The sequence below is a fragment of the Lithobates pipiens genome, unplaced genomic scaffold (genome assembly GCF_037356315.1).
Source record: "Lithobates pipiens isolate NorthernLeopardFrog02 unplaced genomic scaffold, aLitPip1_a1.2 Scaffold_18, whole genome shotgun sequence".
Classification (NCBI taxonomy): Eukaryota; Metazoa; Chordata; class Amphibia; order Anura; family Ranidae; genus Lithobates; species Lithobates pipiens.
The window spans coordinates 122,828,694-122,845,125 of record NW_027507758.1 but is presented as its reverse complement, the minus strand read 5'-3'; the positions used below and the strand labels follow the sequence as shown (position 1 = coordinate 122,845,125).

The following is a 16,432-nucleotide window of genomic DNA, read 5'->3' as shown; positions in this document are numbered from 1 at the left end:
ATCCTTCCGAATTACAGTCATACAGTTTGTCTGCAGATATTTTGTTTCTATTATGAATCAACTAATTGTGCAAGTCCTCAGCTTGAAAGCCGACATCCTAAAATAAATCTACACAGTGATGGGGAATTCACATAGGACTTACCCACTGGGATATTTATAGCATGTCTTTTGTCTCCTTTTTTTTCCAGTAAAAGGAAGGCATAGGATAAAAGGATATGCGTTTACCAATAGCCTGCTGTTTGCAGGTACAAGAAGATTTATTTTAAGGATAATTTAAAGTGTTTTTATCTGTTTTTCCAAGCTTGCTCGGCCAATGAACAATTACTACAATTGGGAAAGCACTTCTGGGCAATTACCTATAGCAACCCAATTGGATTTGCATCAGTTTAGAGTAATTGCAACAGTGAAAGGTGGTTCCAGCTTACCGTGTTGTCACTGGCTTTACATGTTGTTGTTGGTTTCCTTATTAAATATAAAGAGACTTGTCTTTGTTCCCTTAGAAAACTGATATTTCTTGTCAGTTCCCCTTTTTACAAATTGCACATACTTCACATGTCAGCAGGAAGCAGCTGAGGCCAAGAGGCAAGGTGAAATCCTTCTTCTGTGTTGTCAGCAGAGGACTTTGTCTCAGTTGTAATTTGAGATTAATTAGGATTAATCAATGAATCAGAAATTTGATAGGCAGGGCACCAATAAATGCCGGAGCTGTTTTCATGGTTTCAGAGAAAGCGGAATACCCCTTTAACACAAAGGTATGCTTAGAGCTGAAAATGATAGCACCCCTCCTTCTGCCCTGCTCGCTTAGACATTGATGACATCACTCATCCTTATTGAAATCACTACCCACTGACAAGCATGCAGGGTAGAAAGTCAGAAATCCCAATCTGTGTGCTTTGTACAAGTCAGTGGCTCAGACATTGAAACCATTTGGATCAACATTACAGCCAGGCAACTAATATTTTTTAAAAGATGTAAGCAACCTCCACACTTCATTACCACTGGTAACCTTTAGTGAGACTCTGGGGGTTATTTACTAAAGGCAAACCCACTTTGCACTACAAGTGCACTGAAAGCGCTGTAGATCAGAGGGGGGCATGCAAGGAAAAATAAAAACAGCATTTTAGCTTGCACATGTTTGGATGATAAAATCAGCAGAGCTTCCCCTCATTTCAGATCTACCTCTTAGATCTACAGTGATTGCACTTCCAAGTTCTCTTGCAGTGCACTTGTAGTGCTAAGTGGATTGCCTTTAGTAAATCAATCCCAATGTCACCTGATCATTTGGAGCAGGGTGACAGTGCCCCCTGATAGTCAATCAGCAAGGCATGCTAACTGACCTTCACTCGCTTGCCAACTTGCAGCTGAAGAAGTTCACCCTGGGTAGGCTCCAGGTGACACCCATTCCCCCCCATGTAGCCGTGTAGGCTTGCTCAGGACCAAGCTCTTTCACATTGGAGAGGTATCATGCTCCTCTATACCTGATGATGGGTAACTGAGTACCATGCTAAGGGAGTGGGCTATCGAGAGGGACTGTCACTTGTTACTTAAAAACCCCAGTCTAGCCAAATCTTTATTTTTATTTAGTTTGGGCAAAATGTCCAAAGACCTTCTATGCCTCCATTGGGGAGATCTTTCCAGCATTTCCTATTTGGACAATAAGACAGGCCATACATGATAAAAAAAATTCCAACCAGCGGGTTGAACAAAAGAAAATTAATCAATTTTCCCATCCTCATACTCGATGTGAATCTGAGAATCCCTCCCCTAGTATTCTGACATGGGGCAGGCTTCCCCACTAAGCTATAATTAAGCACTATTTGTAGTGCGAAACCCGTCAACTCTTCTGTCCATTATGCTGTGGCATTTATTTTTTTATGTTATATTTTGAATAAAAGGCAAATATTTTTTGGAGTGCGGCAGTCTACATTTATCTTTTATTTATTGCAGGCTTCCCCACTCTCAGAATATACTCTTCAGCACCACCGGCTATTAGTATTATTCAGGATTTATATAGCGCCAACAGTTTGCGCAGCGCTTTACAACATGAGGGCAGACAGTACACTTACAATACAAATCAATACAGGAGGGACTAGAGGGCCCTGCTCATTAGAACTTACAGGCTATAGCTGGCTGCACTGATCAAGTGGAAATTTTCCATCAGGCTGGGTACAAAAGTTGATCGAGAGATCGACTTCTGTGGAACCAGCCTGCCCATAGATGGATCGGAATTCAGCTAGTCCCCTGGCTTTAGGGTTCGTTCACGCTATCTCTGTTGAGGTACACTGATGTGCATATATCAAGGCAGGCCTAATGCAAGGACACAGTTTTCTCTGCATTCTGTTCTCACCACAACGCTTTGTGGAGGTGGGTTGCGGCTCCACGTGTCATAGCACCACATGTCACTCTGCAGGGCAAAGACATGAATGAAGTGTCATCTTGTGAGACTTCAATAAAGTAAAAAAAAAAAAAAAAAGGTAAACAGCGCCTTGCGTTTAAAGCAGGGGTCTCAAACTGGAGGCCCTCCAGCTGTTGTGAAACTACAAGTCCCATCATGCTTCTGCCTGTGGGAGTCATGCTTGTAACTGTCAGCCTTGCAATGCCTCATGGGAATTGTAGTTTCGCAACAGCTGGAGGGCTGCCAGTTTGAGACCCTTGGTTTAAAGAATGCAGAGCACTGCCCTTGTACAAAGGACATCAGCCCGCACTTTAGCATGACTATGCTGTCTGTCTCTTCTTATCCCAGCAAACACTTCCTTTAATTACTTTGGTGCCGTCACCTAGGACAGGAAGTGAGGTAGAATCTCCCCAAGTGCGTCACAGAAGCCAATCAAGTTCAAAAAATATTTGCTCCTTTTAAAATATATTGAAAACTCACAAAAAAGAAAGTTTTGGCTGAAGCTGGGCTTTAAATGAGGTCAATGACAGAGCATGATCTGTAATTGTAATGACTTCCTTTAGATGAGGACAAAGCCTTTTATATTGTTTCAAACATAGAAGTCTTATCACCCAATAAAAGTGCACCTGCACATTTTAATTTTTTCCGTTTATTGGCTTTACATGGTGGAGGATAGTTCTGACCCCAGATTAATGGTTAACAATCAGTTTTTGCATTATGCTCGTTATTCAAGTGCAATAAAAAGTATGTGACCGTCATAAAAGTGAACATAATAATCCGAACTCTGTCTTTCTTATATCAGTGTTAATAACTGACTTTTCAACAGCTGTAAAAAGGACTTCAAACTGGAACAACATTATTGCATTAAACCATTTCTAATAGACTGCAGCAGGAAAAAAAAAACCGCCATCCATAATCACAGAGAGTGAATAGAGTTGGTGACCAGAAAGTGTTCACATGAAAAGTCCAGCTTTGTCTAAGACGTGGCAGTCCGGCTTTTTCTTTATTCAGCATGTTGAAATTTTTATTGTACATGTTCTCAATGTCCCCTACTTATACCATTACAAACCATATCCTTGCCCGTTAGTACACTAGTTCATGGCTGTCTTTAGTTATGCTGATTTCTTTGTCTTCTACCTTCATTTGTTCCGTTGTAATCATACATATACACATTCAATGAGCACTGTGAATAGGATGAACGATATGTACATTTTGTACCATGTTGCATCTTGCTGTCTACCTGCATTATTGCGGGTTGTATCGACTTATATAAAATTAAAAGTATTATATTTAGTTCTAGGTAATCTTTCTATTCTCTTCTGTATTAAACACAATAACCCAGTCAAGGGGTTAGTGACATACAAAAATCCATAGCAGTCAACTGGGAAGACCAGCTTTTAACAGTCTAGCCATTCCAGCTGGAGATTTGATTGTTGGCATATACACTATATTACCAGAAGTATTGGGAGGCCTGCCTTTACATGCACATAAATTTTAAGGGCATCCCAGTCTTAGTCCATAGGGTTCAATATTGAGTTGGCCCACCCTTTGCAGCTATAACAGCTTTAACTCTTCTTGTCCACAAAGTTTAGGAGTGTGTCTGTGGGAATGTTTGACCATTCTTCCAGAAGCGCATTTGTGAGGTCAGGCACTGACGTTGGACGAGTACCACACAAAGGTGTTCTATTGGGTTGAGGTGCCGGCCAGTCAAGTTCCTTCACCCCAAACTCGCTCATCCATGCCTTTATGGACCTTGCTTTGTGCACTGATCCAAATCATTTGGTTGAGGGGGGATTATGGTATAGGGTTGTTTTTCAAGGTTTGGGCTTGGCCCCTTAGTTCCAGTGAAGGGAACTCTTAAGGTGTCAGCATACAAGAAATTTTGGATAATTTTATGCTCCCAACTCCCAATGGCCTGGCCGCTACCTGTAGCATTGGACAGAAGTGGAATAAGGAAGAAAGGAAGCATTAAAGCTTGTTCCCTCATACCCGTTGGCTTTGCCTCGTGTCTTTGGACCAGAACTATATAGGCACCATCAGTTGGTCAGTCAACCACAGCTCTAGGAACCTCAAGCAACCTCTGAAGGAACCCTGGTTGAGAATGGCTAGTTTTCTATCCCGTGTACACTAGATAAAGTAATTACTAAGGGTTTACGGAGATGTGGAATTTATTTCCAGGGTTCTTCGGTTTAATAATGGTTGACAAAGGGTGGGTTAGACTGAGTTGCAGTGCCTTCTTTTTGGAATTTAGCTTAGGGCTATGCTGCTGTATGTCCTTTATGTTTTTAAGACAAGATCCAAGATGTGTCGTAGAGATAGTTAAACAATCAGTTGATTTTATAATTTCAGTCGATCATCAGATCTGTCATGGGAGCAGCATAATCTATTTATATGCATCTACAAGTATTTTTATTCTCTTTGTCTCCCTTGTAAGCGTTGCATTACTTACATAAACCACGGCTATTTGTTTTTGTCACTTAACAAGTGCATTTGTGTTTGCATAATTGTGTTTGAGTTCAAGACTATAGTAATATCATTATCCTTTCCATTCAGCTAAAAAGGGGCCTGATATACGATAGCTGCTTTTGATAAGTGTCTCTACAAATATTTATACAGCAAAGATAACTCTTTCAGCCAGTATTGCAACACAAACTGCTGTCAGCCATCCAAGTTTTTCTTTTAAAAACATCACCTAATTTCCCTCGATATCGGCAGTAATAACACTGACTGATCAAACACAGCAAGGACACTGCAGCAATTGAAGTCTACTGAGGTCCAATCTTTTGAAGGCTGCTGCTACCTGTTTTCTGTTGGAACACACAGACTATTTCAACACTTGCAGTTTCGTTAAGCTGGGAGGTTCTACAGCGCCACCTTCAGTCAGTCTCAGCTCCTGCAGCTTTTCTGATAACAAATATTATAGACATTCATAAAAATATATATATATATATATATATATATATATATATATATATATATATATATATATATATATATATATATATATATATATATATATATATATATATATATATATTATAAATATAAAATTTTGTTACAAAAAATACATATTATCATCTGAGCATCTCCCTTATATATGTACATTCTGTGTGTGTGTGTGTGTGTGTGTGTGTGTGTGTGTGTGTATATATATATATATATATATATATATATATATATATATATATATATATATATATATATATATATATATATATATATATAGGAAATGACAAAAATGGATTGCTGCACAAAATTGTTTTAATGAAAAATGTAATCAAAATATATAAAATATATAGGCCATCATTTTAACAGTTTGGGGCTAATACAGATCACGCCCTTCTTCAAAACTATGCCTAGGCACCATGTTTTTTGTCATTTCCTATAATATAAGCCTTTGGGAGGGCTTGATTGCTTGTGCTTGTTACTCCGACCAATATGCACCTCACCCTTCTGAACTTTCATATATATATATATCTGACTGTGTTTTCCTAATGTACAGAATGTACGCATATAAGGAAGTTGCTCAGGCGACCATATCCTATTTATTTTTTATAAATAAAAAATGATATATGCATATATATATATATATATATATATATATATATATATATATATATATATATATATACACACACACACACAATTTACATATATAAGGGAGATGCTTAGATATTATTTTTTGGAACAAAATTTTATATATATATATATATATGTATATAGTGAAATAGCACATATGTTATTCAAAGCTGAATTCCAGGTAGACATAAACCCTAATAAATATATTTATTCTCATAAATAATATATGCATTGGATTTGGTGGCTGAATTTGTCTTTTAATCAGGTTTTTGTAAATTGCTATGCAGCAGGAATTAGAGAGAGATGCCATACGCTGGCAGCCAGTTGGGCTGTACTACATTGCACAGCGTTGTCAGTCTAACACAGGGAACATGTTAATTAGCTGTGGGAGAAAGAAGTATTATAACCTATTAGTGTACAGGCTGAGATGTTTTCTGGACCAACTTTTACTGCTTAGCAGCCATTGGGGTTGGGGTAAAATTAAATTTTTTCTTCACTTCGTTTGCATAATTTTTTATTCGCCGTGTACATCATATGGATTGATTTAAAATGTCAAAATGAACGTACCAGTAGCAGCGTTAAGGTGCCCATGGACAGTAAAGGGTGTTGGATGTACAGACTGGTCAAGCAACATGTCAGGGCTAAATTGATTATAAGCTGTCAAAAAGCGGGGCCCTCTCCTTGTTATTTTCCTAAAATATACTGTATTGTGAATGTACTGGAGTTGATTTACTAAAACTGGAGAGTGCAAAATGTGGCACAACTCTACATAGAAACCAATCAGCTTCCAGGTTCTTTTGTCAGAGCTTAATAGAACAAGCTGAAGTTAGAAGCTGATTGGCTACCATGCACAGCTGCACCAGATTTAGTACTCTCCAGTTTTATAGTAAATCAACTCCACTGTCTCTTATTTTGTAATGTGCTTTGCAAACCGTTCTCACTCTATCAATTCTTTATCATTATAAGAATCAATATTAGGCTGGATTCACACCTATGCATTTTTAGTGCTTTTTGCATTTTGCACATTTGCACTACAGAACATGTTCCATAGGAAACCATGTTAAATGGACTGCAGTGCAAATCTGTAAAATGCAAAAAGCACTAAAAATGCCTAGGTATGAATCCAGCATTAGTGTATGAATAGCAGTAAACTGACTATTTCAATTACTATTTTCTCCCGAACTTGCAGTCCCCCTGAACGGATATATAGGTATCACTACCCAAAACAACCAGTTCCTTCCCATTTCTTCTGCACAAAATAATACTGACAGGTGAAGTCTGAAAAGTGGCAATACCTCCAGTACCCTGGCAGATATTTTACAAAAAGTTGGTAGCTTTTGTTGTACCTGAGGTCCCAGATTGCCATAGGCTAATATTATTTTCTGGGAATATTAGTTCTACTGCAGATGAACAGATAGATAACCCTTCCATCAGCTATAGAAGGTTGTCTTTGTAAGTGTTTAATACAAATCAAGCAAAAACCTTCCAAGGACAAATCTTTTAAGATGGGTGCAGTCACTACAAACCCAAGGACAATTGGCAAGCGTGCTTTGTGTCCTTCCCTTTTAAATCAGACACTAGCTTCATTTTGCATGCGGAAATTAGTGAAAGGAGACCTGTTTGGTTGCTGTGGCAATTAGGTTCATTGTTTTTCCTTTTTAGAGTAATGATAAATCTATTATTTTCCTAAAAGAAAAACATACATGTGATCAGGATGAAACTGCGGGAAAAGGCAGTTTTGGTGAAGTAGGGCTGTGCCTTGAAGTGAATGAGACTATTGAAGTAGAAAATGAATGTGGGTACTCTCCAGTGAATGCAACTCATTTGAAATGAGTGGGACATGACAAGCTTGCTAACTTCTGATATAACCTTGAATTATGTTAGTATTTCATGTGCAACGTTCGGCCGTCTAAAGGACTTGGTGAAAACGACGGAATTGGAATCCGTATGATTAGCACCCTTTTCAAACATTCTGGACAAATGCTGTATGGTATGTTGTACAGTAGTCTGAATTTTTCCAGTACATACACATATGCACATGTTCCTTGGGGGAGGGGTCAGGTGACTTCAAGAACACTTTATGGATATAATTCAGCACCTCTGGGGAGGGGTTGGTTTGGACTGAGAAAGTCTTTGTGCAGCATCTTGTTACAGTCTCCATGGGTGTGTTGTGCGAACTATCACATTCAAAGGCCACAAAACACGGGGGGACTAAATGTATCAGCCAAAGTTCTGCTTAAATTTGTTCACTGCATATGCTAGTGTACAGTGGCTGACATATACCATAATATATGTCTGCGAAAAAAAAAAAAAAAAAAAAAAAAAAAAATATATATATATATATATATATATATAATATATCCCAGTATTTTTTAGCATCAGCATACAACTTTACACTTTATTGAGTAACTGACTAATGTGTATTTGTGTATGCTTACAACTTGCTGTCAGAGTTATACATGAAGCCAGGGGTGGACTGACAACTCATGGGGCTCCCGGGCAATAGGAGATTATGGGGCCCCCAGGCAATCGATTATACGCACGCAGAGACACAGTATACACACACAGTATACACACACAGAATACACATACACACACTGAAAAGGTACTGGAGAGACGGGGCAGCTATAATCTTGGGATTTTTTTAAAAACACAGATTTTTACATACTGTCCCTGGTTTTATTGAGGCTGGCAACCCTGATGGGGCCCCTTGGTGGCATGGGGCCCTCGGGCAGTGCCCGAGTGCGTGAATGGTCAGTCAGCCCCTGCCTGAAGCCATTATTGAGTGACTTTAATCAAAAGCCAATTCACCCAGCAGAATGTTTTATGATTATGGAGGGAAAACTGCAAAAAACAGGAGAATTAGTATGCTTCCCAAGAGTAAAAGCTTCCATTGGAGGCCTCTCACACAAGTATTGTGCTTCATAGGGGAGTCTATAGCCTAGATGATAACATTTTCTTCTCTTCCACCACGGACCAATCTCTTGATTTCTCCATCAACACATTCAGTGTTGATGCTGGCGCTATATGTGTTCTGCCAATGGGGGGGGGGGGGGGCATGGGGAAGCCTTTCCAGCTGGCAGAACACAATGATTACTGCTAGCGGCTATAGCTGTTGGCAGTAACCGCATGTAAAAAAATCTGACAGGATGGTTGTACCCAAGTCGATCAATAGATCGACTTGGGTACAACCAGCCTGCCCATAATTTGTTAAGATATTGGCCAGTCCCTGCTTTAGTGTCGATGCATCAATGGCCAGCTTAGCTTATCAAAGCGCATGAGATTCTTAAATGTCCTGATAATTAGATTCAAGCCAGTAGTTGAAAATGACAGTTGGGCAAATTTTAATGTGATTGGTTGCTGTTGAATAGTTCCTATTTTAGACTTTTTTTTTTTAGTTCTTTTTGGTGGCCAACTTTGGACTCCCATTCAGGATCCTTGCGAGCGTGAGCCATTAGCATGCATGTTTGTAATATTTTAGACTTCTTAATATCTGAAGTTCACTGAGTTTAAAGTAAGCCTGTTAACTATTTTATATGTTTAAAAGTAATTGTCCTTTCTGAGAGCAGGCACCACAAAAGGCACACTATTTTTATTAGCCAGAAAAGCCTTTTCTGTTTACCCTTTGGATCTTTATTTCAGTTTATTAGAGGACCTTCAGGAATAAGCCCCATTGCTATTACACTCCTCGGACAGGGGAATTAGCTCTGAAGTCGGAGATTTTGGGCCTCTGGTAACACAATAAATTTAAATCAGAGAGGCATCTGGAGGAGGCTTTTCTGGCCTACAAAGACATCATCTTGTGGTGTCTTCTCACCCATGTAAACATAAAATGTAGGAACATAAAAAATGGCTGAATTTAAGAGTGTCTAATTTGATTCTTACTGCTTTTTTTTTTTTTTTGCACTTGTACGTATATTTTACTTACTTTTGTGCATGTTATGTGAGTATTTTGTCAATGCATGCATAATCGTTATGAAATAGGGAATTGAAACTTTTTTAGCAGTGAAGCTGAAAGCTATTTTTGCTTTATCTCTATTTTAGTAGCCATCCTGCATATCAGGAGACCAGTCTGTTAACAGGGATATCTGCAGTTAAACCTGTCAAAATTGTTATCACTAGACACCATGCTGTCAGTGTGCTTACAAATTTGCTCAAGCAAACTATCTCTAACAGTTGTCCAGCTTGGCATGGAAGAATAAAAGCCCCCCCATGCAACTAGACTTTTCTTTTCATTTTACAGCAATTACTAAATAAATAAAACAGGAATGCAAAATTGAATATTCAGTTTGCTTTCAGCTCAGTTCTATTTTAGCTACATTTTTTTTTTCTTTTTTCAAAAGCATAGCATTGCATACTAGCCACAGGGAATTCACATTTGCTTTAAACTTAGATGTCATGTGAGGCAACTTTCTAAGTTGTGAACATTCTTCTATCCATTATTTCATAAGCTTAAAGCAAACCTGTGTCCATCAGTGCTGTCACATGGAGCTAAATTAAAGTGACCCTGTTGGCTTTGCCCAACGTGGAGTAAGCACAAAGTTTGCTTTCTGGATAAAGTGGCTTTTCGTGAAAAGCGCAGTGGATGGCATCTGAAAAAGACATGTTTCCGTTCAGATGGCTTTAGCTGAGCTTGGGACACAGGCGAAAGTAGAGGCACACTTCTGGAAACCCTGCTCCTTGGGTTCATTGAATCCTAAAGGCAAAACATAGAGCTCTTCAGCTTCTTTGGTCGATTAGGCCTGAAGAAGGAGAAGGCCTTCCCCCTAAAACGTTTCAGCTGTATTTGATGCTCTTAACCAATAAATGCTTAAAAAAGACTTTTAAATGATATGACGTTTTATGCTGGGCACTCCTCAATGCCCTTCCCCCAGAATTTGTCATCTGCTGAGTGCTCCTATTGATGTTATTAGAGAGGTAGCTGCCTAGAATCGGAACAAGATCCACATTCATTATATCTTTATCATGGATTAGCTCCTTTGAAGGAAGACCCACTCCATTGTATATACATCAGAATCAAGCCTCATGTCTATTGTTCTAGTGCTATCACACACATCAGACACCTACATCTTCCTGTTGGCTGTCTTACACATCGTCATGGACAGGGGTCTTGGGTGTACCTGTAACCCAATGTACGACTATTACTTTAGGCCAGGGATATGCAATTAGCGGACCTCCAGCTGTTGCAAAACTACAAGTCCCATCATGCCTCTGCTTCTGGGTGTCATTCTTGTGGCTGCCAGAGTCTTGCTATGCCTCATGGGACTTGTAGTTGTGCAACAGCTGGAGGTCCGCTAATTGCATATCCCTGCTCTAGGCCTTTTCCCAACGGGCTAGCAGGTTTGCAGATATGCTTGTTCCTACGTTATAGAATCTGGCTGAAATATTCACTTTAAAGAAACCTGTACTAAGAAAAATATGGTGGCTACAATCACTGGCCTTTTTCTAAAAATGCTAGTTGCCTGGCTGTCTATTATTTAATACTTAGCCATTGCCTCAGATCAACCATGCAACTGAACCAGTGTGAAGTCAGATCTCCTTATTTGAATCTTTTTTCCTTGTTCAAAGATTTTATTAAGGCTGGGTTCACAGTATTGCAAATCGGATGCGGGTTTCCCTCCATCCTCATGACAGGAGACTGTGACCGGCTCTCAATAGAGCCGGTTCACACATCTCCAGGGCGGCCACGGAGCATACAGTAGAAGAGCCCTGTGCGTCTTGTGCTCCATTTCAGGTCCGAATGCAGCCACAAATTTGGATGTGAAACGGTGAAAGGGGAAGCATCGGACCCCCTGCTGTGGCAACTAGCATTTTTCTGCTCAGCAACAGCAGTCTCCATATTTCTCTCAGCAGAGATGTCCTTGTTCCTCACTATAATGGATATTCTTATGTGTAGGAACAATGGATAAGGGTTGCCATTGTCCACCATTGTCTACAAATGATGATGATGTACGTGCACAGCATATTGTCACACTGGAAAAAAGTTGGCTAAGATCAGCAACAGATTTAAAATTATTATGATACACCAGAAGGAATATTCAGCAAGCCCTTGTTCACACGATTGTTCCTTGTTCATGCGATTTTAAAGTTCCAAATCACATGACAAGTTGCACTCCATTGCCAACAATGGAACCATTCATATTGCCGTGACTCATGTCGCAGCGACTTTGAAAAAGGTTCCTGCACTACTATTTTGCAATTTCAGTGCAACGTGCCAAACAAAGTCGCAAGCCACAATGAAATCAGAGGTGCAAATGGCACTGATCTGCAGCTTTGAAATTGTGCCAAAGCAGCGCGATTTGAAAGCCGCAGAAAGATTAATTCAAAGACAAAAGTTGCACTAAATGACTGAATTTTGCTTAATGTTTTTTTTTTTTTTTTTTATTATGGTGAAAAAGATATTCATTAATTCAATTGCTCAGAAGCTGATAAGGAACTGCAAATGCCTGATAAAGGTTTGCATAGCATGATGGTAGTTCTTTAGTAATGAAGTGCCTCACTTTGCTTTGTACCACGATTGAATTTGTAAATATTATTATTATTATCCACTTCCCGACCGCTGCATGCCGATATACGTCGGCACAATGGCATCAGTGGGCAAATGGGTGTACCTGTACATCCTCTTTAAGAGATGGAGCTAGCAGGCACGAAGCGCACAGTGCGACTGTGCCCGCGGGACTGGCGGACTTGATGGCCACCGGTCTCCCGGCAATCGCGTCACGGAGTCACAGAACGGGGAAGTGCCTATGTAAACAAGGCATTTCCCCATTCTGCCTTGTGACACAACAGTGCATTTTTATGTTTTAATTTAATCTTTATTAAGAAATTTTTCGTACATAATACACATAGAAAAAAAAAAAAACTTGCACACGTTTTCATTTTTCCTAATCCCCTTTTTTTTGCATTTTTATAGTACTGATCTCTATATAACTGACAATGGTCTCAAAATAGTGTCAAAAGTGTCCGATGTGTCCACCATAATGTCGCAGTCCCGATAACAATCACTGATTGCTGCTATTACTAATAAAAACAAAATTAATAATAAAAATGCCATAAAACAATCTCCTATTTTGTAGACGCAATAACTTTTGCGCAAACCAATCAATATACGCTTATTGTGTTTTTTTGGTTTGTAGAAGAATACATATCAGCCTAAACTGAGAAAAAAAAATGTTTTTTTTTATATAATTTTGGGGGATATTTATTATAGCAAAAAGTAAAAAATACTGTGTTTTTTTTTTCAAAATTATCGCTCTTGTTTTGTTTATAGCGCAAAAAATAAAAACCGCAGAGGTGATCAAATACCACCAAAAGAAAGCTCTATTTGTGGGAAAAAAGGGACGTTGAGTTTGTTTGGGTGCAACATCGTACGACCGCGCAATTGTCAGTTAAAACGACACAGTGCCAAATTCGCAAAAAGTGCTCTGGTCTGGAAGGGGGTAAAATCTTCCGGGGCTATATTATATAGCAATACAATTCAATACAGGAGGAATCAGAGGGCCCTGCTCGTTAGAGCTTACAATCTAGGAATATCTTTGTTGTCATTGCCAAAAGTACATATCATTATCCAAAATTGCTGCACCGATCAGGGTAATCTAGCATGTAAATGTAGGAATTTCATGGTAGACATGTCCAAATTGGAAATGAGGTGACCTTTCCTAGGAAAACTATTTCTAGGGACAAGCATTCCAAACCTGGGTCTGTCTGTAGAAATGGGCAGAGTATTTTGTCATGTAGATTCTGGCTATTATCTATTAGTAATGGTAAGTGTTGTTCCCAACATGCCTCTGTAGTTCCCTTTTACAGTTAAGCTCACCCAGACAGCCTCGTGTTGCAGAATCGTTTCAGCCACAAAGCATTTTGCAATGCATTGCTGACCACTTTGACAGCGGCTGGCATTTATGTAGAAAAGCGTGGCTGTTAAAGACAGAAGAGACATGATATAAATCCCGAATCTGTAACAGAATTCACATGTCAAACAGCACAGAGCCCCATTTATCTTCTGATTTGCCGAGACAAAATAAAAGCCCCCCCTTTGTTTTTCTATTAAGATAGCAATATCACCCCACAGCTGTGTATTTAGTTAAGACCTCTACTCCTTTTTTCTCCCACCGGGCTTGATTAGTGTGTGATACAGGAAAGAACAATGCTTGAGAGTAGGCCACCCACCAGCGCCGGGTGTTATAAATGTATGGGTTAACTGTGGGTTGCAAGAACACTTAGTATTCCTGAGGGTGGCAGAACAATGGGTAGAATAGCACTAGGAGTGCAAGTAACATCAGTCAACTTACTGACTTTCTAACCCAGTGATAAAATAGCAATATATCAAGAGAAAGATACACTGTGCAACAATTGTGCATTCTGCTTTGGCCCATTGCCTTCTCCTGAATCCTACCATCTCTGCAGCAGCTCAGATAGGATAACACTCGACACAATCTGCACTCATGTGTCCAGCCGGGGCTGTGTACATGGATACCAGGGAAAGGGCAAAGGTAACAACCGCGTGTGTGGACTTTGCTTCTATTTATTTCAGTGGCTAAACTTGAGGGTTGTCAGCAGAGGAGGTACCCCCTGGCAGTTGTCATATGCTCAGGTTGCAGCAACAAGTAAAAAATGAATTGTATGTGCTGAAAATGGACTTGTCCTTTAACCCCTTCACTGCATCCTGCAGGAGACTTGCACTGTTTGGTGTTCTGTAGATGTCTATTTAAAGTGGTGTTCCACACAAAAAAAAAATCATTACAATTCCTATAAAAAAATAAAATAAAATTAGGATTTTTTTTTTAACTCGCCTCTAAATGCCTGTTGCTAGGGGGTCCCTCGTAGTCTGCCTCCTTCAGTGCCTGGGCTGGTGACATCACTCGGTGCAGGAAGGGCTAAGCTCTGCCCCCTCCCTCCTGTCAGTCATCTGGGACACGTGACAGGTATCAGATGACTGGGCGGCCAATCACTGCGTGGAGCCACAGCTGGGTGCCCACAGTTGCAATGCCGGCGCCGCCGAGAGGAGGGTGGGACGAGCGGGGCTTCGTTCCCCTGCATCGCTGGACCCTGGGATAGGTAAGTGTCCGATTATTAAAAGTCAGCAGCTGCAGTATTTGTAGCTGCTGACTTAATTTTTTTTTTTTTTTTTAAGGTGAACGCCTCTTTAATGGAGTCACTGCAATAAAGGGACACACACATGTTGATCTTTTGAGCTGCAGGACTTGCAGTAAACATCTATTGTGGTGCAAAGGGGCCTATAAGGTGAGGCCCACAAAGAAGTGTGTAGGCCACACACCCTCCCACCTTTACACCACCCATAAACTACTAAATAACCACAGACATCTTTTGGGAGGTTTACATTCCTTGTAATAGGAAAAAAAGTGACAAAAATTGTCAGAAGCGAACGTATACGAAAATGGTGTTAAAAGCACACAGGTGAGGCATCGCTGCGATCGGTAGAGCGAGAGCAATAATTCTAGCCCTAGACCTCCTCTGTAACTCAAAACATACAACCAGTAGAATTTTTTAAACATCGCTTATGGAGATTTTTAAGGGTAAACGTATTGTCGCCATTCCACGAGCGGGCGCAATTTTGAAGCATGACATGTTGGGTATCAATTTACTTGGCGTAACATTATCTTTCACAATATAAGAAAAAAAATTTTGTCTAACTTTATTGTTGTCTTATTTTTTTCTTTCAAAAATGTGTATTTTTTCCAAAAAAAGTGCGCTTGTAAGACCGCTGTGCAAATATGGAGTGACAGAAAGTATTGCAACGACCACCATTTTATTCTCTAGGGTGTTAGAAAAAAAATTGTATAATGTTTGGGGGTTCTAAGTAATTTTCTGCAATTTTCTGTAAACAACACATCTAAAAAAGAGGCTCGGTCCTTATGGGGTTAAAAAAGTGTTTCCCCGTGCTAAACCTTTCATCCAGTTTCTAAATTGCTGCATTTGTACATTTTAAAAGCCACTATAAAGGAATAGTAGTGGTAAAAAAAAAAGTCCTTGTGGATTTAATTAACCTTTTTTGGGGTTAATTCTCCTTTAAGTCCAGGATAAGCAAATATTGTCTAAATGCAAGAGTCAAGGGTATTCTTACTTGAATCTTGTTGTGCTTTGTGTATTTAATCCTGATCTGTATTTTAATCCAATAGGAAGCGTTGCCTCTGTGCAGGAGCTTCCTATAATAAAGACCGTTCACTGCTGCTCTCTGTTCTTAAGCAGGATGACTGGTCTTGTATCCGCCCCCTCCTCTAGTTTTCAGCTAGCAGCCTGTAGTGGGTCAGCTTGCTGGGTGTCCATTCTCTGCACAGGCATAGCGCAGCCATGACGCCACCACTTTTTTTATATGGTAGTGACTGGGTTTGCAAAGGCATTTGGAGCACACAAATGGGTTGGTTTACTACTGGAGAATGCAACATTTGGTGCAGCTGTGCATAGAAGCCAATCAGCTTCCAGTTTTTTTCTTACGCT

General features: G+C 39.7%; 1 protein-coding gene across 5 annotated transcripts in view; it reads left to right on the top strand.

Moving 5' to 3' along the window:
• The window catches only part of BCL11A (BCL11 transcription factor A), a 196,029-nt gene that overhangs the window by 120,979 nt on the left and 58,618 nt on the right, over nt 1–16,432 (top strand). The gene's annotated exons all lie outside the window — the stretch shown is intronic.